Below are 22493 nucleotides of genomic sequence, written 5' to 3' on the forward strand. Positions count from 1 at the left end.
AGGCTTGCCACACTCAAAACAGGCCCTTTTGTCTCTACTTGCCAGAAAATCTCTTACCGATTGTCCTTGCATGGCAGCTGTCATAGCTAAGCCCTGTTGGTAAGAGGGCCCTATGTCAGAACAGAGTCTGATATATCCAGTAAGGTCTGTCTTTTTCCTATAGGGTCTAATGGCTACTTGGTAGGCAGGATTTCCATTTTCATATGCAAGCTGTTTCACATAATCTACACCTGCCTCTGCATTACCAAAAATCCTTCCTGCTGTTGTCATTAATCGATGAACAAAATCAGAAAATCGTTCATCAGGCCTTGTCTGACTGAGGTCAAAGATGCACCAGGGTCTCCCTTTACTGGGAGTTTGTGCCAAGCCTTCATGGCTACATTTTGAATTTGAATGAATAAGCATGGGTCATATTGCATCTGGTTATTACTAGAATCAAATTGTCCTTCTCCTACTAAGGCTTCAAAGGACCAACCATTACCTGCCTGAATATTTCTCCTAGCTGTTTCTTTACAATTCTCATGATACTCTGATTTCCAAATAAGATAGTCACCACCACTAAGAACTGCTCTCACTAGAGTATTCCAATCACCAGGAGTCAGCCACTCCTCTGCAACAGATTCTAAGATTGCAAGAGTAAAGGGAGCAGTGGCACTGTATTGTGCCACCGAATTTTTTAATTCTTTAATAATTTGAAAATTAAACCCTGTGTGATGTCTCCAAGCAACCCCTTGAGCATCTCTAGTCTCTGATACAGGGAAAACCTCAGCCTCTCCCTCCTCTGGCTGATCTGTGGCTGAACTAAAACCAGAGGGCAGGGGGTGCCTTTGGACTCCAGATTGAGGAACTCGAGGACCTGAGGGATTTTTCTTGCCCTCTCGATACATCTTCCCTGTCTTTAATTTTTGTAGCTGATTAATTAAGTCCTGATACTCTTTTTCTTACTCTATTTGTTGTTTAAGCAGAGAAACTTTGTCCTGTAACTCCTTTCTGTGATCTACAACCACCATCTCCATAGTAGGAGCATCTGGATGTGGAGGAGCAAAGGGAGGGGGCCTATGGGAAGAGGACCATTCAGGGTCATAATTTTTTGTTGCCTCTTCCTCTAGGTCAGCACAATCCAGCTCTGTCAAATCAATTACTTCAACCTTTGGTTGTATTTTGGATTCTATACTTTTCTTTTTCTTTTGAACATGAAAGACAGCATTTAAACAGCAAAACAGAAGCAAACAATTAACACACGTAAGCAGCAAACAACAAAGCAAAAACAGAGAGTTGAATTCAGGCTGACTTATTTCTTGCTCCATTATCATTATGTGACTTATATCTTGCCCCATTATGACCTACTGGTCTCCACACGGCAGGTTCCCATGGCAATCACCTCTTTTTCACTTCTGAATTTTCAGTCGACCCTTCTTCTGGTAACGTCCCTCACTGGGTCTCTTGTTCTTGCTGCCCTGCATTGGGCGCCACTTTGTAATGGCTCGTTCTGCTTCTCCTGTCCGTGAGTCAGGGCCTAGCAAGAGAGAGAGTTTGGACAGAGATGTGAAGAATGGAGACGAGACAGAGTCTGATCTGGAGATGGAGTCTGTTGAGTCTGCTCTGGAGACGGACTCTGCCCTGTTCTCTTCTCAAGTCTCTCCTTTTATATCTCTCCTCAAGTCTCACCTTGAGTCTCACCTTGAGTCTCTCAAGTGCTGGGATTAGAGGCGTGTGCCTCCACTGCCTGGCCTTGATTGGAAGGATCAAGATAATTATCAGAGTGCGTTCAGCTGTTGTAGGCTGTTGAAAACAAGTCTCTTGTCAGGGTATATGGCTCAAGATGGCTGCAAAGATGATAGCCGCTTTTTGCTCAGTCGGCTCCCAACATCCTTCTTCACCCCAGGGCATCCTACTTCCCTGGGGTATCAATTCTCTATAGTATTAGGCACATCCTTTCCTGGTGAGGCTAGACAGAGCAGTTCTCTCCTGCTTATGTTCTGGGGATGTCGGATCAGGCCCTGTTTGCTCGTACTTTTTTGCCCTAGTCTCTATGAGCTAGCCAGTGTCTGTGTTAATTGACACTGTTATTCTTCTTCTGTGGTTTCCATCTACTTTAGCTCCTTCACTCCTCCTAATTCTTCCATAGGATTCTGACTCCTCAGTTCAATGACTGGCTGTAAGTATCTGCATCTGCTTCAGTCAGCTTCTGGCAGAGCATTTCAGAGGACAACCATGCTAGGCTCCTGTCTACAAGCACAACATAGCATTAGTAATAGTGTCAGGGTTTGGTTTCTGCCCATGGGATGGATCCCAAGTTGGACAGATCATTGGATGGCCTTTTGATCAGGCTCTGCTCCATTTTTTTCCCTGAATTTTTTTAGACAGGATCAGTTTGGGGTCAAACATTTTGAAAGTGTGTTGGTGACTCCATTGCTTTACTGTGGGCTCTGTCTATCTACTGGAGGTTGTCTCTTCAGGTTTCATCTTCCCACTGTTGGGCATTTCAGTTTAGATCACCTACATTGAGTCCTGAGATCCTGTCACATCCCAGGTCTCTGGGACTTTCTAGAGGTTCCTGAACCTACCATCTGGTGCAACTGCATATTTCCATTTATTCTTCTGGCCCTCTGAGCTGCTCTCCTTTCTCCTCCCTATAACCAACTCTGCCCCCATTCCCATTTCCATTCTCTTTCCCAGACAGCTCCCTCTTTCTATTTTCCTCTCATGATTATTTTTTGAAACTATTTTATAGGATATTTTATTTATATTTCAGATGTTTTCTCCTTTTTTCATTCCCCCCAGACACCTGCTATTCCATCCCCCCTTCTCCTGCTTCTATGAAGATGTGCTCCCACCCACCCATCCACTCCCCCTCCCCACTCTTGATGTCTACCACACTGGCGCATCCAGCCTTCATCAGACCAAGGTCCTCCTCTCCCACCTATGCCCCAAAAGGCCATCCTCCACTACATAAACAGATGGAGCCATGGGTTCCTCCTTATGTGCTCCCAGGCTGGTGGTTTAGACCCTGGGAGCTCTGGTTGGTTAGTATTGTTTCTCTCTCCATGGGGCCGTAAACCCTGGGAACCCTATGATCAGTTCAATGGGTAGCTGTGAGCATCTGCCTCTGAATATGTCAGACTCTGTCAGACCTCTAAGTACACAGCTATATCAGAGTCCTGTCAGCATGCAATTCTTGTCATCCACATCAGCATCTGCTTTTGGTGACTGCACATGGGATGGAACCCAGGTGGAGCAGTCTTCAGACAGCCCCTCCTTCAGTTTCTGTTCAACAATTTATCTCGATATTTGCACTCATAAGTATTTTGTTACTCCTAGGAAGGACTGAAACACTGACATTTTTGTCTTCTTTCTTCATGACCTTCATGTGGTCTGTGAGTTGCATCTTTGGTATTGTGAGCATGTGTGCTAGTAGCGACTTATCAGTGACTGTATACCATGTGTCTTCTTTTGTAATTGGGTTACCTCACTCAGGATGACGTTTTCTAATTCCATTCATTTGCCTGAGAATTTCATGAATTCATTTTTATTAATAGCTGAGTAGTACTGCATTGTGTAAATGTACCACATTTGCTTAGCTCAGTACCCCATTTTTAATAGGGTTATTTCATTATCTGGAGTCTAATTTCTTGAGTTTTTTTTGTATACATTGGATATTAGCCCTCTATTGGATGTGGGATTGGTAAAGATCTTTTCCCAATCTATTGGTTGCTGTTTGTCCTATTGACAGTGTCCTTTGCTTTACAGAAGCTTTGCAATTTTATGAGGCCCTTTTGTCAATTCTTTGAGCATAAGTCATTGGTGTTCTGTTCAGGAACTTTTCCCCTGTGCCCAGGTATCCCAGGGTCTTCCCCACCTTCTCTTTTATTAGTTTCAGCGTATCTGGTTTTCTGTGAAGGTTCTTTATCCATGTGGACTTGAGTTTTGTACAAGGGGATAAAAATGAATTTATTTGCATTCTTCTTCATGCTGATCTCCAGTTGGACCAGCACCGTTTGTTGAAAATGCTGTCCTTTTTCCACTGGACAGTTTTAGCTCCTTTGCCAAATATCAAGTGACCATAGGCGTGTGGGTTCATTTCTGTGTCTTCAATTCTATTCCATTGATCTTCCTGCCTGTCTCTGTACCAATATCATGTAGTTTTATCACTATTTCTCTGTAGTACAGCTTGAGGTCAGGAATGGTGATTCCCCAGAAGCTCTTTTATTGTTAAGAACAGTTCTCACTATCCTAGGATTTTTGTTATTCCAAATGAATTTGCAAGTTGCTTTTTCTATCTCTATGAAGAATTGAATTGGAATTTTGATGGGGATTTCATTGAATCTGTAGGCTGCTATATGGCAAGATGACCACTTTTACTAGATTAATCCTTCCAATCCATGAGCATGGAAGATCTTTCCATCTTCTCAGGTCTTCTTGGATTTCTTTCTTCAGAGATTTGAAGTTCTTGTCATACAGATATTTCACTTGCTTGGTTAGATTCACACCAAGGTATTTTATATTATTTGCAAGTATTGTGAAGGGTGTCATTTCCCTAATTTCTTTCTCAACCTGCTCATCCTTTGAATAGAAGAAGGCTACTGATTTGTTTGAATTAATTTTATAACCAGCCACTTTGCTGAAGTTGTTTATCAGGTTTAGGAGTCTCTTGTGGAATTTTTGGGGTTGCTTAAATATACTATCATATCATCTGCAAATAGTGAGATTTTGACTTCTTCCTTTCCTATTTGTGTCTCTTTGACCTCCTTTTGTTGTCTAATTGTTCTGGCTAGGACTTCGAGTACTATATTGAATAGGTTGGTAGAAAGAGCAAAGCCTTGTCTAGTCCTTGATTTTAGTGGGATTGCTTCAAGTTTTTCTCCATTTAGTTTGATGTTGGCTACTGATTGCTGTTTGTTGTTTTTACTATGTTTAGGTATGGGCCTTGACTTCCTGTTCCTTCCAAGTCTTTTACCATGAAGGGGTGTTGAATTTTGTCAAGAGCTTTCTCAGCATCTAGTGAGATAATCATGTGGTTTTTATCTTTGAGTTTTTATATAGTTGATTACATTGATGGATTTCCATACATTTAACCATCTCTGCATTCCTGGGACAAAGTCTACTTGATCATGATCGATGATTGTTTTGATGTGTTCTTGGATTTGGTTTGTGAGAATTTTATTGAGCATCTTTGCATCGATATTCATAAGGGAGATGGTTCTGACGTTCTCTTTCTTTGTTGTGTCTTTTTGTGGTTTATGTATGACAGTAATTGTGGCTTCACAGAACAAATTGGCTAGTGTTCCTTCTGCTTCTATTTTGTGGAATAGTTTGAAGAGAATTGGTATTAGGTCTTCCTTGAAGGTTTGATAGAATTCTGTGCTAATACCATCTGGTCCTTGGCTTTTTTTTTTTTAAGTGAGGAGACTTTTAGTGACTGCTGCTATTTCTTTAGGGGTTATGGGACTATTTAGATGGTTTATCTGCTCCTGATTTAACTTTGGTACCTGGTATCTGTCTAGGAAGTTGTCCATTTCATCCAGGTTTTCCAGTTTTGTTGAGTATAGGCTTTTGTAGTAGTATTTGATGATTTAAAAAAAAAATTCCTCGGTTTCTGTTGTTATGTCTCCCTTTTCAGTTCTAATTTTTTTTGATATTTTGTGTAGTTATTTTTTTTCCCTACTTGGTTGATTTCAGCCCTGTGTTTGATTATTTCCTGCTGTCTACTCCTTTTGGGTTTAGTTGCTTCTTTTTGGTTTAGAGCTTTCAGGTGTGCTGTCAAGTTGCTAGCATATGCTCTCTCCAGTTTCTTTTTATAAGCACTGAGAGCTATGAGTTTTCCTCTTAACACTGCTTTCACTGTGTCTCATAAGTTTTGGTATGAGGAGCCTTCATTTTCATTAAATTCTAAAAAGTCTTCAATTTCTTTCTTATTTCCTCCTTGACCAAGTTATCATTGAGTAGAGCATTGTTTAGTTTCCACATGTGCATGGACTTTCCATTGTTTTATTATTATTATTATTATTGACCAGACTTAGTCTGTGGTGATCGGATAGGATGTGAGAGATTATTTTAACCTTTTTGTGTATGTTAAGGCCTGTTTTGTGACCAATTATTTAGTCTACTTTGGAGAATGTACCATGAGTTGCTGAAAAAAGGTATATTCTTTTGTTTTAGGATGAAATGTTCTATAGATACCTGTTAAATCCATGTGGTTCATAACTTCTGTTTCTTTCACTCTGTCTTTGTTTAGTTTCTGTTTCCACAATCCCTTTATTTCTGACAGTGGGCTGTTGATGTCCCCCACTATTATTGTGTCAGGTGGAATGTATGCTTTGAGCCTTAGTAAGTTTTATTTTATGAATGTGGCTGCCCTTGCATTGGAGCATAGATATTTGGAATTGAGAGTTCATCTTGGTAGATTTTTCCTTTGATGAGTATGAAGTGTCCTTATAGTTTTTGATAACTTTAGGTTGAAAGTAGATTTTATTCAATATTAGAATGGCTACTCCAGGTTGTTTCTTGGTACAATTTGCTTAAAAAATTGTTTTCTGCCCTGCCTGGTCCTTTGGGCTGGGGCAGACACGGAGTTGGTCTGCTCCTGTGGAGATACTGAATCCTGAGACATCCTAGAGGATTAACTGCACTCAGAGCAGCCAACACGGATTTGGTCTGCTCCTGTGGAGATACTGAATCCTGAGACATCCTAGAGGAGCCACTGCAGACACCAAGGTGGTTTGCACTTGGGAAACATCGTATCCTGAGCCATCCTAGAGGAACCACTGCACCCAGAGCAGAAGGATTTCCAGATCCAAGAGGTAGCCTGAGTCCCAGGAGTTCTTCCACCCAGGAGATTAGGATCATAAGACCACAGAGACATCTGGACTCTGAGGAGCTCTGCCACAAGCAAGATAACTGGAAATACAGACTCCAGTCTGACACAGTGAGGGCAGGTAACACTAGAGTTAACCAGATGGCTAAAAGCAAGTGAAGAACATAAGCAACAGAAACCAAAGTTTCTTGGCATCATCAGTACCCAGTTCTCCCAATATAGCAAGCCCTGGACACTCCATCACACAGGAAAAGCAGGATTCAGAATTAAAATCACTTCTCATGATGATGATAGAGGATTATAAGAAGGACATAAGTAACTCCCTTAAAGACATACAGGAGAGTACAAGTAAACAGGTAGAAGCCCTTAAGGAGGAATCACAGAAATCCCTTAAAGAAATGCAAGAAAACACAAAGAAGGAATTAAACAAAAACATTCAGGATCTGAAAATGGAAATAGAAACAATAAAGAAAGCTCAAAGGGAGACAACCATGGAGATAGAAAACCTAAGAAAGAGATCAGGAGTCATAGACACAAGCATCACCAACCGAATACAAGAGATAGAAGAGAGAATCTCAAATGCAGAAGATACGGTGGAAAATATTGACACAGTTGTCAAAGAAAATGCAAAATGCAAAAAACTCCTAACTCAAAACATCTAGGAAATCCAGGACACAATGAGAAGACCAAACCTAAGGATAATAGGTATAGATGAGAATGAAGATTCCCAACTTAAAGGGCCAGTAATATCTTCCACAAAAGTATTGAGGAAAACTTCCCTAACCTAAAGAACAAGATGCCCATAAACATACAAGAAGCCTACAGAACACCAAATAGACTAGACCAGAAAAGAAATACCTCCCATCACATAATAATCAAAACATCAGATGCACAAAACAAAGGAAAAATACTAAAAGCAGTAAGGGAAAAAGGTCAAGTAACATATAAAGGCAGACCTATAAGAATTACACCAGACTTCTCACCAGAGACTATAAAAGCCAGAAGAGCCTGGACTGACATCATACAGACCCTAAGAGAACACAATTGCCAGCCCAGATTACTATACCCAGCAAAACTCTCAATCACTACAGATGGTGAAACCAGGATGTTCCATGACAAAACCAAATTTGCATAATATCTTCCCACAAACCCAGCACTTCAAAGGATAATTGATGGAAAACGCCAACACAAAGAATGAAACTACAACCTAGAAAAAGCAAGGAAGTAATCGTCCAACAACCCCAAGAGAAGACAACTATAATAAGAAACATAATTCTACCTCTAATATCAAAAATAACAGGAAGCCACAATCATTTTTCCTTAATATCTCTTAACATCAATGGTCTCAATTCCCCAATAAAAAGATGCAGACTATCAGACTGGATACACAAACAAGACCCAGAATTTTGCTGCATACAAGAAACTCACCTCAGTGACAAAGACAGACACTACCTCAGAATGAAAGGGTGGAAAACAATTTTCCAAGCCAACGGTCCCAAGAAACAAGCTGGAGTAGCCATTCTAATATCAAATAAAATCGACATTCATCCAAAATAAATCAAAAAAGATAAGGAAGGACACTTCATACTCATCAAAGGAAAAATCTACCAAGGTAAACTCTCAATTCTGAACATCTATGCTCCAAATGCAAGGGCACCTACATACATAAAGGAAACTTTACTAAAGCTCAAAACACACATTACACTTCACACAATAATAGTGGGGGATTTCAACACCGCACTCTCAGCAATGGACAGATCATGGAAACAGAAACTAAACTGAGACACTTTGACATTAACAGAAGTTATGAACCAAATGGACTTAACAGACATCTATAGAACATTTCATCCTAAAACAAAAGAATATACCTTTTTCTCAGCACCCCATGGTACCTTCTCCAAAATAGACCATATAATTGGTCACAAAACAGGCCTCTACAGACACAAAAAGATTGAAATAATCCCTTGCATCTTATCAGATCACCACAGACTAAGACTGGTCTTTAATAATGACAAAACCAATGGAAAACCCACATGCACATGGAAACTGAACAACTCTCTACTCAATGATGACTTGGTCAAGGAAGAAATAAAGAAAGAAATTAAAGACTTTTTAGAATTCAATGAAAATGAGGACACATCATACCAAAACTTGTGGGACTCCATGAAGGCAGTGCTAAGAGGAAAACTCATAGCTCAAAGTGCCTACAAAAAGAAACTGGAGAGAGCACACACTAGCAACTTGACTGCACAACTAAAAGCTCTAGAACAAAAAGAAGCAAATACACCCAGGAGGAGTAGAAGGCAGGAAATAATCAGGAAAACTCAGGGCTGAAATCAACCAAATAGAAACAGAAAGAACAATACAAAATATCAACAAAACCAGGAGCTGGTTCTTTGAGAAAATCAACAAGATAGATAAACCCTTAGCCAGATTCACCAGAGGGCACAGAGACAGTATCCACATTAATAAAATCAGAACTGAAATGGGAGACATAACAACAGAAACTGAAGAAATTCAAAAAATCATCAGATCCTGCTACAAAGGCCTATACTCAACAAAACTGGAAAACCTGGATGAAATGGACAACTTCCTAGACAGATACCAGGTACCAAAGTTAAATCAGGAGCAGATAAACCATCTAAATAGTCCTAAAACCCCTAAGGAAATAGCAGCACTCATTAAAAGTCTAACCACTAAAAAAAGCCCAGGACCAGATGGTTTTAGTGCTGAATTTTTATCAGTCCTTCAAGGAAGACCTAATACCAATTCTCTTCAAACTGTTCCACAAAATAGAATCAGAAGGAACACTACACAATTCGTTCTATGAAGCTACAATTACACTCATACCCAAACCCCACAAAGACCCGACAAAGAAAGAGAACTTCAGACCAATCTCCCTTATGAACATCGATGCAAAAATACTCAATAAAATTCTAGCAAACCGAATCCAAGAACACATCAAAACAATCATCCATCATGATCAAGTATGTTTTATCCCAGGAATGCAGGGATGGTTCAATATTCGGAAATCCATCAATGTAATCCACTATATAAACAAACTTTAAGAAAAAAACCACATGATCATCTCACTAGATGCTGAGAATGCATTTGACAAAATTCAACATCCCTTCATGATAAAAGTCTTGGAAAGATCAGGAATTCAAGGCCCCTACCTAAACATAGTAAAAGCAATTTACAGCAAACCAGTAGCCAACATCAAACTAAATGGAGAGAGTCTTGAAGCAATCCTACTAAGATCAGGGACTAGACAAGGCTGCCCACTCTCTCCCTACCTATTCAATATAGTACTGGAAGTCCTAGCCAGAGCAAGTAGACAACAAAAAGAAGTCAAAGGGATACAAATAGGAAAGGAAGAAGTCAAAATCTCACTATTTGCAGAGGATATGATAGTATACTTAAGTGACCCCAAAACTTCCACCAGAGAACTCCTAAACCTGATAAACAACTTCAGCAAAGTGGCTGGATATAAAATCAACTCAAACAAATCAGTAGCCTTCCTCTACATGAAAGATAAACAGACTGAAAAAGAAATTAGGGAAATGACACCCTTCACAATACTTACAAATAATATAAAATACCTTGGTGTGAATCTAACCAAGCAAGTGAAAGACCTGTACGACGAGAACTTCAAGTCCCTGAAGAAAGAAATCGAAGAAGATCTCAGAAGATGGAAAGATCTCCCATGCTCATGGATTGGCAGGATTAATATAATAAAAATGGCCATCTTGTCAAAAGCAATATACAGATTCAATGCAATCCCCATTAATATCCCAACTCAATTCTTCACAGAGTTAGAAAAGGAAATTCTCAAATTCATATGGAATAACAAAAAACCCAGGATAGCGAAAACTATTCTCAACAATAAAAGAACTTCTGGAGGAATCACCATCCCTGACCTCAAGCTGTACTACAGAGCTACAGTGATAAAAACTACCTGGTATTGGTACAGAGACAGGCAGGAAGATCAATGGAATAGAATTGAAGACCCAGAAATGAACCCACACTCCTATGGTCACTTGATCTTTGACAAAGGAGCTAAAACTGTCCAGTGCAAAAAGGACAGCATTTTCAACAAATGGTGCTGGTTCAACTGGAGGACAACATGTAGAAGAATGAAAATTGATCCATTCTTATCTCCTTGTACAAAGCTCAAGTCTAAGTGGATAAAGGACCGCCACATAAAACCAGATACACTGAAACTAATAGAAGAGAAGGTGGGGAACAGCCTCGAATACTTGGGCACAGGGGACAAGTTCCTGAACAGAACACCAATGGCATATGCTCTAAGATCAAGAATTGACAAATGGGACTTCATAAAATTGCAAAGTTTCTGTATGGCAAAGGACACTGTAAATAGGACAAAACGACAACCAACAAATTGGGAAAAGATCTTTACCAATCCTACATCTGATAGAGGGCTAATATCCAATATGTAAAAAGAACTCAAGAAATTAGACTCCAGACAACCAAATTACCCTATTAAAAAATGGGGTATAGATCTTAACAAAGAATTTTCAACGGAAGAAACTGGAATGGCCGAGAAGCACCTAAAGAAATGTTCAGTGTCCTTAGTCATCAGGGAAATGTAAATCAAAACAACCCTGAGATTCCATCTTACACCAGTGAGAATGGCTAAGATTAAAAACTCAGGTGATAGTAGATGCTGGCGAGGGTGTGGAGAAAGAAGAACACTCCTCCATTGTTGGTGGGACTGCAAGATGGTGCAAACACTTTGGAAATCAGTCTGGCAGTTCCTCAGAAAATTGGACATAGCATTACCTGAGGATCCAGCTATACCACTCCTAGGCATATACCCAGAAGATGCTCGAACATATAACAAGGACATATGCTCAACTATGTTCATAGCAGCCTTATTTATAATAGCCAGGAGCTGGAAAGAACCTAGATGTCCTTCAACTGAGGAATGGATTCAAAAATTGTGGTATATTTTCACAATGGAGTATTACTCGGCTATTAAAAACAATGAATTCGAGAGTTTCCTAGGTAAATGGATGGAACTAGAAATCATCATCCTGAGTGAAGTAAGCCAATCACAAAAGAACACACATGATATTCACTCACTGATTATCGGATATTAGCCCAGAACCTTGAAATGCCCAAGATGCAACTCACAGGCCACATGAAGCTCATAAAAAAGGAATACCAAGTGGGGGTGATTCAGTTCTTCTTAGAAGGAGTAACAAAATACTCAAGGGAGCAAATATGGAGACAAAGTGAGGGACAGAAACTGAAGGAGGGGCCGTCTGAAGACCATTATACCTGAGTATCCATCCCATGTGCAGTCACCAAAGGTAGATGCTGATGTGGAAGTCAGGAAGTGCATACTGATAAGAGCCTGATATGGATGTCTCCTCAGAGGTCTTCAAGAGTCTGACATATTTAGAGGCAGATGCTCACAGCTAGCCATTGAACTGATCATGGGGTTCCCAATGGAGGAGTTAGAGTGAAGGCCATTGGAGCTGAAAGGGTTTGTGGTCCCATGAGAAGAGCAACAATACCAACCAACCACAGCTCCCAGGGTCTAAACCACCAGCCTGGGAGCACTTAGGGAGGGATCTGTGGCTTCAGCTGACTAAGTAAGTGTGGAGGGCCCTGCTGGGCATAGGTGGAAGAAGAGATTCTTGACCTCATGAAGGCTGGACGCCCCAGGGGGTGGGAATTTTGAGGGTGCGGAGGTGGGAGTGGGGGGGTAGGTAGGGATTACATCTGCAGAGAAAAAGGAGGAGGGATGCGGGGATAGGGGGTTCCTGGGTTGGTGGGGAATGGGGTAAGGGGACAACATATGAAATGTAAATAAAACATCCAAAAAAAAAAAAGAAAAAAATTGTTTTCCAACCTTTTACTCTGGGTTAGTGTCTGTCTTTGTAACTGAGGTGTGTTTCCTGTATGCAGTAAAATTCTGGGTCCTGTTTAAGTATTCAGTCTGTTAGTCTATTTCTTTTTTATTGGCAAATTGAGTCCATTGATGTTAAGAGACATTAAGGAAAATGATTGTTGTTTCCTTTTATTTTTGTTGTTAGAGGTGGAATTATGTTTATGTAGCTATCTTCTTTTGGGTTTGTTGTAAGATTACTTTCTTGCTTTTTCAAGGTTGTAGATTTCCTCCTTGTGTTTGAGTTTTCCATCTATTATTCTCTGTAGGGCTGGGTTTGTGGAAATATGTTGTATAAATTTGCTTTTGTCATGGAGTATCTTGATTTTCCATTTATAGTGATTGAGAGTTTTGCTGGGTAAATTAGTCTCAGCTGGCATTTTTGTTCTTTTAGGGTCTGTGTGATATCAGTCCACGATCTTCTGGCTTTTATAGTCTTTGGTGAGAAGTCTGGTCTAATTCTTATAGGTCTACCTTTTTATGTTACTTAACATTTTCCCTTACTGCTTTTAATATTCTTTTTTTGTTTTGTGCATTTGATCTTTTCATTATAATGTGATGGGAGGAATTTCTTTTCTGATCTTGTCTATTTGGAGTTCTGTAGGCTTCTTGTATGTTCATGGGCATCTCTTTAGGTTAGGAAAGTTTTCTCTTATAATTTTGTTGAAGATATTTACTGGCCCTTTAAGTTGGGAATCTTTGCTCTCATCTATACCTATTAACCTTAGGTTTTGTCTTCTCATTGTGTCTTGGAATTCAAGCTGCAGCTGTGGGGCATAGGGTTGTTGGGGAGGGGGTCTTACTTACTGCTCTGAGTGCAGTGGTTCCTCTAGGATGGGTCAAGATATGGAGTCTTCACAGAAACAGAACAGCTAGGAGTCTGCTCCAGCCAAAATGCCACTGTATACATTCTAATTGTGTTAGTGTGTTGAAATCTTGCATGTCTGTTATGGGGGTCTATCAGCCAGTCTTTGTCTTACTGCCCTGAGTATTAGAAAACCTTGATTTTCTGAAAAAAGCTTAGAAATTCTGGAATAAGTGAGTTAGGCTTAAAGCAGAAGCAAGAGGGTGGTGGTACAATAGCTTCAATTACATTAATTGCTAGCATCACTGCTTATACAATAGCTTTGACACAAGAAGTTAAGACAGTTAGTTTTGTTAATCATTTCACAAAAAAATTACTAATGTGTTGAGCATAAAAGAGGATTTATATAGGTGTTTGGAACAATGGATTGATGCTCAATATCCTATTCAAATTATTGGAGTTTAAGAGTTAGGAGCCATCTCAAGTGTCTTGACAAATACCGTTGGATTTGTGTTACTTCTGCAATGTACAATGATAGTCATCATCATTAGAAAAAATGTTTAAAGACACTTGTAGCGTATTTGGCATAATTATAACACCTCTTTGGATGTTTTAACTTTGTATAGTGATTTAATGAATTTTAAAAATGCTCTGCTGAGCTTTGATGCTGCATATAATGCCGATAAAATTATCCATGGCCTGAGGTCAGTATTTTCATTTTGGTCAAACTTTAGGAATAGCATATATATCTTGATCATGATAGCCCTTTTTGTCCTGGGAAAACTTTTATCCCTGCCCATTGTGTTAAAGCTTTTCTTTAACAACATCAAAATGTTGGCAGCCAAAGTGTATGGCTTCAAACTGATAATGGACTCACAGACAGAGTTATTTATTTAACAGGATGGCAAACCAAAGATGCATAAGATTCTGCACAGAGCTTTACCAACCTAAGACAGAAGTGCATTGTTTTTGATAATGCATAATGTCGATGGGTAATGAAGGCATTCTTGTCAGAACCACCTAAGACAGGCTCAGTCTGGTTTATGCAATAAAAAATGGGGAGATGTGGAAAGCTTTTGGTGCTGCCTGGCAGGAATCTGTCATTGACCAAGGACAAGGAAATTGGCTACTTGGAAAGAATCTGTCATTCACCAAGGATAAGGAAAGGTACTGTGGGCAGCAACCTGATATTGGAATAGAACAAAGAAGTAATGTCAGTCAGGAATCTAAATCCTAGGCTAGAACAAAGAAGTAATTATTTCAGGCAAGAATCTACATATTAGGCTAGAACAAAGAAGTAATTACAGGCAGGAATCTAAACCTTAAGCTAGAACAAAGAAGTAGTGTCCCGTCCAGCAGGGCAATAAACAGGGGTCCAGGGAGATCACCTGAAAGAGAGTGGGGGGAAAACAGGCAGATGCAAAGAATCATGGCTTGTCTATAGGCTGATAGAACCACCGATTTTACTTTTCTCACACAGGGGTTATATGCACATAGAGGCAGGATGTGGGGACGGGGATGATGCAGGAGTGTAGGTGTTCAGGGGGAGTACTGATATCTTCCAGAACAGGGTATTGGCTGGGTGAAAGTTCAGGGGACAGATATGACTCGGCTTATGATTAACTTGTCCTTATCTATGTTGGTACTATCCACCAAGGCTACCCAAGGTCTATGACTAACCACAAGGCTCATGACTACTTGTTCCTATCCAGGCTGGTAAATTTCCACCAAAGCTGCCTGTTTACAATATCTTATAGCTATCTGTTCAGTGATTTTTCATAGAGACCAAGATTTTGTGTTAGCAAGCTGACTTAGGCCTATTGGTGATTTTAGGCCTTCAATGTATAAGCAGAGCTGCCCCTGACAAAGTAGGCTTCAGGCATGAAAGTGACTTTGGGTTAGTGCAGGGAAGTAGGGTAAGATATTTTGGTCATCCTGATAAGCCCTTAAAAATAGTGATCGTGAGAGTGATAACAAGACTCTGTTTCTTGTCTTGCTTGTTCTTTGACTATCTGCATTTACTTGCTTGTTTCTTGACTATTTGCATCTATTGTATTGCTAGTTTCTCAACCTAGAACTGAACTTAATACTTGCATGTAATTTAAATGATATAAAAGCAAAAAGGGAGGAGGAGGAATGGGATGGGGTTTAATGGGGGGGAATGGGGAAATGGGGAAATGATATAACATCTGAAATATAAATAAATAAAATACTGAATTAAAAGCAGCATGTACAAAAATGCACATGGTGACCAACAGATCAAAATTAAGATTGAAATATGAATGTATGTAACTGCAGCCATATTAAACAATGATTCCAAAACTAACATTGTCCATGAGAAATAATCTTAACTAAACAGTGCTTGGAATCCAGATGCCTACATTCAGAAGAATGAAATGATACCAGTAACCATCACTGACACAAAAAATCAAATGAAACTGGACTGGAGATATCAATATAAAATACGAAATTTTGAATATGATAGAAGAAATATACTCAGTACCCCATAAGGTGTAGGTGTTGGCAAGGAATTTCAGAATAGTAGTCTTAGGAATGAAGGGGAAGAATTGGCAATGGGAGTTCATAAGACTGAAGTCTTCTGTACAACAAAGGAAACAATCAAAAAGTAAAGAGAAGCTCAAAGTATGTATGAGATTCTTTCCATCTGTACATCTTATGGAGGACATATCAAATATATACAGAGAATTCAAACCAACCAAGCAAGCAAGCTAGCTAGCCAGCAAGCACACAAAGTTTCCTGGACACAGTAGATCATGCCCTTAATGTCAAACTGAAGAGGCAGCTAGATGAGTCTGAGGCCAGCCTGACCTATGTGGAATTTTCAGGTTAGTTAAGGCTACATAGTGTAGCAAACAAAGAAAATTAAAGAAGCTGAAAAAAAAGAAAATAAACACTCCATTTAAAAAATTGGGTATGCATACCCAAACATCAGTCAGAGCTCTTGGAGTCTTTTGGAAGAATGTGTGTGTGTGTGTGTGTGTGTGGGGGGGGTTGAAGGTGCCAGAGTGGTTAAGGATAACATAAGAAAACCTATGAAGTAGATTTACCTGTGCCTGTGGTGGCTTACAGAGGCTGCACCACCATGCAACGAGCATCCATGGACTATACCTCGGCCCCCTACACATTTGTAGGAGATGTACAGCATGATCTCCATGTGGTTCCCCTAACAAGTGAAGCTGGGGCTGACTATGTTTTATCCTTTTGGGTCCCTTTCCCCTAGTTGGGCTGCCTTGTTTGATCTCAGTGTGAGAGGACATGTCTACTCCTGCTGGAACTTGATATACCTCAGTAGGTGGATACTCATATGTTGCTTTCCCTTTTCAGAGAAAAGAAAGATGGAATGAGTTGAGCATCTCTGTGAGGGTGGGACTTGGAAGAGAGGATGTAAAGTATCTTACTTAGTTAAGTTTTCCTTTGCTGTGAAGAGGCAACTCTTATAAAACACAACATTTAATTGAGGCTAGCTAACAGGTTCAGAGTGTCAGTCAATTGTCATCAAGGCAGAAAGCATGACATTGTCTAGGCAGACAACATGCTGGAGAAGGAGCTGAGAGTTTTGCTCCTTGATCCCACTACAGCCAGCAGAGACTGGTTCTTCTGCCCTGCACAGAGATTAAACATGGGACCTCAAATCCCACCATGGCAGAAGCACCATTAGCTGCTCCTTCCACACTCAGAGAGCTATGAAGATATTATTTTAAAGTTCCACGATATCTGTTTCACAATACCTTGGCCTTGAGGATTATAAGGAATCCTAGTAATATGGGTAATATTAAATTGTTAACAAAACATCTGCAAAATGTCTGACTTCAATAGCCAGTTCCATTATCGATCTTAATCTGATATCGAATACCAAGCATACAAAGATAGTGTAGGCAACATTTTTAGTTGTTTCTCCTGTTAAAGCAGTTGCAACTAGAAAGCCTGAAACGGTGTAAAGTCACATGTGCATGTTTTATTTTTCCAAAATCAGAAATGAATATCATCCACTTGTGCCAGAAGCCGGGACCCTCGCCCTTACCCTCACCCCCTACCTTTCCCCACCTGCACAATGTCCCCTGCAGCCTGGCAAACACAAGCTCCTGCTTGGCAAGCAGTGTATAGCAGGAAAACCATAACTCAAGCAGTGTACCATATCTTCTAAAGAATAGCAGGTGGATCATAATTCAAGGCAGTGTACCGTATAGACCATGACATGTTCAAGGCACAGGCCGAGAAGATTCTGTACTTTCCCACTACCTGGCCCCTCTTACCCCCCTCCCCTTGTAAAGCATGTTATAAAAAAGCATTTCATGTTCAAATACACGACTCTTGACAAGCAACTGTTTGCTTGAGTCCTTTCTCTCTCCCGCCCGTTCTTCTTTCAGGTTGTGGTCCTCCTCGCCCCCACGAATAACTAGGACCCGCCGGTCGGGTCACACTTGCCATAATTGATTAGGTATAAGTCCTCAAGTGTTAACACCATTATGAAAAAATTGAGGACACTGAGAACAAGTTTTTGCAATTTGACTTGCGCAGTCTCTAGAAATACCAAATTATTGTCTCAAGCTATCATTTTTAAACATATGTAACAACCACTAAGCAATAGCACACCCCTTTGGAGCAGATCTCCATGAAGATGTACTGTCTTGTGGTGATGCTATAAAGCAAATAGATGACTTCTTAAGTCTTAATGATGATCCTATAAGAATTCCTAAAATTATATCAATGATTATTAAGCTCTTTTATAATGGAACTGCTATTAGGCCCTTCTCTGATAGTCAAAACTGCAATGAGAACTCTACCAGTCTCCCAAGTGTCATCAATTAATTGATCTTAGATAGTAATCAGACTTTTTCTTACTCAGAGCACATTCCAAGAGGTTGTAAAACAATTAGCCAAATGTCATTAGAAGTGAACTAATGATTTACTATAGGTGCTAGGACAGAAGATAAAATATTGCCTGGGGTTATCTACACAAACTTCACTAATAACTTAGTTATGGTTTTAAACCTTCAGTGAACTTGTGGAGCCAGACAGGTGAAGGATGTTTAGCCAGATAATTACTCCTAATGGATATGCATGTAAACATTCTCTGTTGCAAACTTCTATTTCAATTTATGATTTGATTTTTGGTGTGAAGTTGTGATGAACTTTGTAACATGTGATCATGTATTCTGAAAGATGTATAAGTACTGAGGACAATGAGATGAGAGGTATATACAATGGAGAGATAGAACAGAACTCTTCGCCTTTCCCCACTTAGGGTAGCATATAGAATAGGACTTTTCCCTTTTCAGGTTAAATAAAAGTTTTCCTTTTCTCCACTTAGGACCTTTCCACTTCTCTCCTTAGATAGCTTTCATAAGAAACTTTTTACACTTAGTAAATTCTGTAATAACTTCTCTAAGTGTCTTTTCTTCATGTGACCTCAGAATAGCAGACATAGTTAGAGCCCAGCAGTTCCTGCTGAGATAGAACAAAGGCTGTTTACTTAATCCTTGGCTGTTTTTAGGATGAGGTGATAAGTGGAAGAAGCTGCAGTTTCTAGCCTCAGAGGATCACAGAAAGCAGGTCAGCTATAGTGGTATAGTAACTTCGGTAAGTAAAATTTATTATACAGCAACTCCAAATATCTTGCAAGACAAAGTCCTACCCCCTTCCAATGCTTTCCCCACTCTGCTGCCTCAAGAAGAACTGACAAGAAGAAAGAAGAAGACTCCCCCCCCTCCAAGCCAGGGCTGGCCCCTGGCAATGTAAAGAATAAGATATTTTGGCCAATTGTTTCTGTAAGGCCTATAATCTGCCTGGTATGCAAATCTGCTGTGGCATTTTCCTGGGGTCCAGGCAATCCAGTATGGGCTCTTAAATGTATTATCAAGTTAAGGAAAAGTACATGTTTCTTAAATTAAGCTGTATTTTTAAAATTTGAGAATTAGCAATATCTAAATAAGGAACAATTTCAAGCAATTATAAACCATGAGCTATATACTGGCTATGAGTATAAAATTTGAAAGCTTGATTTTTCAGCATTTCAAACAGTGGCTACAGCATGCAATTCAATTATTTGTGGTGACGCAGGAGGAAACTCAAGAGAATGAACATGGGATCCAGTTACATATACTGTCTTCCCATTAGATGTGCTGTTTGTAAGTACAGTAAACACATTTTCTATGGGCTGCATGTGTAAATTTACAAGAAATACAAAAGCATGCATAGAGGAAAACTGTAACAACTTGTCTTTTGGATAATAATTATCAAATTTGTCTAAAAAGTTGGTCATATAATAGGCCAAATATCAGTATTCTTTAATAACAAAGTTAGTTGCTGTTTGGAATAAGGAATATTTCATTAAGTTGTTTCTCAAAATACTTTTGTGATCTTGACATACAATTCTTGTATTAACACAGCAATAGATATAGAACAGGGTATCAAAACTTTCTTTGGAGATAAAAAAGTATGAATCCACATTAATGGCCCCTTTTGCTAAAGGACTGCTGTGAAACAGCCAAAAACTGATCAGTCTGTATAATGTATCAATTGATAACTAACAGCTTCCTCACTTTCTGCAAAGCTATTCCTCCTTCATCAGTTAATGGTCAAGGGAAATTAGGATTTGCATCCACCTTGAGAACATCAAATAGAGGCTTAAGTTCTCCTGTGGTGAACTTAAGGTGAGGCCTTAGCTAATAAGCATCTCCTAGAAGCTTTTGAAAATAATTTAAAGTAAGTATACTATCTTTTCTTTTCTTTTTTTTTTTTTTTTTTAAAAAGATTTATTTATTTTATTGTGAGTACACTGTAGCTGTCTTCAGACACACCAGAAGAGGGCATCAGATCACATTACAGATGGTTGTGAGCCACCATGTGGTTGCTGGGAATTGAACTCAGGACCTCTGGAAGAGCAGTCAGTGCTCTTAACCACTGAGCCATCTCTCCAGCCCCTACTATCTTTTCTTATTTGAACTTTTTGTGCCACAATTGGTTTAGGAATATAACTGATGTCTCAAATATTGAAAAGATATTGCCTTTGAATGTTTTCTGGAGGAACAAACACACCCCAAAAAATTTAAAACTCATTGTATGAGAGCAAAGGCTTGCATTAAAACTCCTTCAGAGGGATCAGCTAATAAAATACCATACAGTGAACAATATACATGGAAAGATTCAAACTCCTGACTTTTTTTATTGAAGCAGCAACATTTTTTTTTAAATATAATAAAGGGCTATTAGCCATTCTCTGTGTCAAAAGTTTCCGATGATATCACTTTATGGGCTCTCAAAAATTACAGGCAAACTCACTGAATGCAAACTTCCCACCTTCACCAGGATGTAAAGGAATGATATAAAAACAATCTTCTAAATCCATAATAATTTTATATGCATTTCCTGGAAAGGCAGCGGGAGTAGGCAAGTCAGGCTGTAATGCCTCACAAGTTTCAAAAGTCTTAGGTTTGAACTTTGTTTTTTATTAATGGAATAACCAATCCCTCATAGCTGAGTGAGAGTATCAGATAAAGACCAAGTTGAAGGCTAATCTTGTCCTCTCTTACCCTTTGAGCAATTCTTTTATTAGCAGGCACAGCTATGTCATGGAGGGAAACAGGCACAGTTTTAATTTCTCCAGCATAAACATTATCTATAACTCTTAGCCCATAAGCTGTCTGTTGTGAATGTCTTTGAGCCTGATACTGATCTTTCCTCCCCAAGGTCTAGAAAACATCTTTCTATGGTCTGGTCAGGGTGACCAAGACTAAAAGAATGTAAAAGTGGAAGCAGGCTTGTACTGTGCCACAGCTATTTTTAACTCTTTTATTCAACTCTACCTGCTCAATCTTCTTCTCAACTATAAACATGAGTGAATCAAAAACTTTGAGCTCACTATTGAACTGCCAACTGTAGCCAATGGAATACTGTCAATGTAACTATATTTTAAAGTTTCTTTTGCAATATTAGAATATAACCATAATTTTGGGAAGCAAAATCAATTTTTAAGAATGCAAACAATTGCTTGGTGGTGGTAGCAGGATTCATGGTGGGTGGTAATGCCACCTCTGTGGTAGAGAAGCTAGTTTCCAGTGTGTTGCAGGCTGCTGACTTCACCAAGCAGTTTTGTTCCTACTCAGAGAGTGAGAAACAATGGAAATTGTGCATGGAGTTCATCCTACGCCACCTGCCTGACTACTGAGACCCACCCAATGGCGGCAGCCTCCTAGACCAGCTGCTGTCCTTATTCATGGTCAGGGCCTACCATCTCTTCCTGGGTTGCAGTTACAATAAAGACCTTCTGGACAAGGTGATGGAAACGGCTGATGGGATCGAAGTGGAAGACCTGCCACAGTTTACAAGCAGAAGTGAACTAATGAAAAAGCATCAAGGCAGATCTCCACATTTCCACCCTGGGGACAGACTTAGAAAGGAGGCCAGGGTGAAAGTGACTGAATATTGGTAGCTCTTGAGATTCCTGGTATTTGCAGCATAGAGGCAGCTGAAATGGAAGGGGATGGGGTACAAGGGCTTCAAAGAAGTCTTCGTTCTTCCAAGACTGCTGTAGAAATACACGCACATATTTTTGATTTCATACATGATGGACTCTCAGAAATTTCATCAGAATTGTCAAAGCCAAACTTTGTTTGAAATGCCTTTTATAATGATAGCTGATAAATTTTATAATTTGATTTTTTTTTAGCAGAGTACCTGTAAACATAATTCTTGTTTTTGCCATACCCCCCTCACCCATTTTTGTCCTGAGGCAAGGCAGATCCTCCGTGTCCTTATTTCTATCTGAATACTCTATACTGTACCACACTGCTGATGGCCACCAAAGGACTGTGCAGTAACCAACTGTGTCACTGGAGCACCGCCACCGCTGGGCTCAGGAACTTTTGTGTAGGAAGTGAGAATAGTGTTGCAGGCCTGAAATAGCAGAGTTAGCTCATAGGTAGGAGGCAATGTAC

The 22493-nt window shown here is 39.6% G+C and overlaps 1 pseudogene; it reads left to right on the forward strand.

The window, feature by feature from the left end:
* The first annotated feature begins 21568 nt into the window (after nucleotides 1-21568).
* LOC114631187 lies at nucleotides 21569-21988 on the forward strand (annotated as a pseudogene).
* The last annotated feature ends 505 nt before the right edge of the window (nucleotides 21989-22493 follow it).

Source organism: Grammomys surdaster, unplaced genomic scaffold (genome assembly GCF_004785775.1).
Source record: "Grammomys surdaster isolate TR1022 unplaced genomic scaffold, NIH_TR_1.0 353, whole genome shotgun sequence".
Lineage (NCBI taxonomy): Eukaryota > Metazoa > Chordata > Mammalia > Rodentia > Muridae > Grammomys > Grammomys surdaster.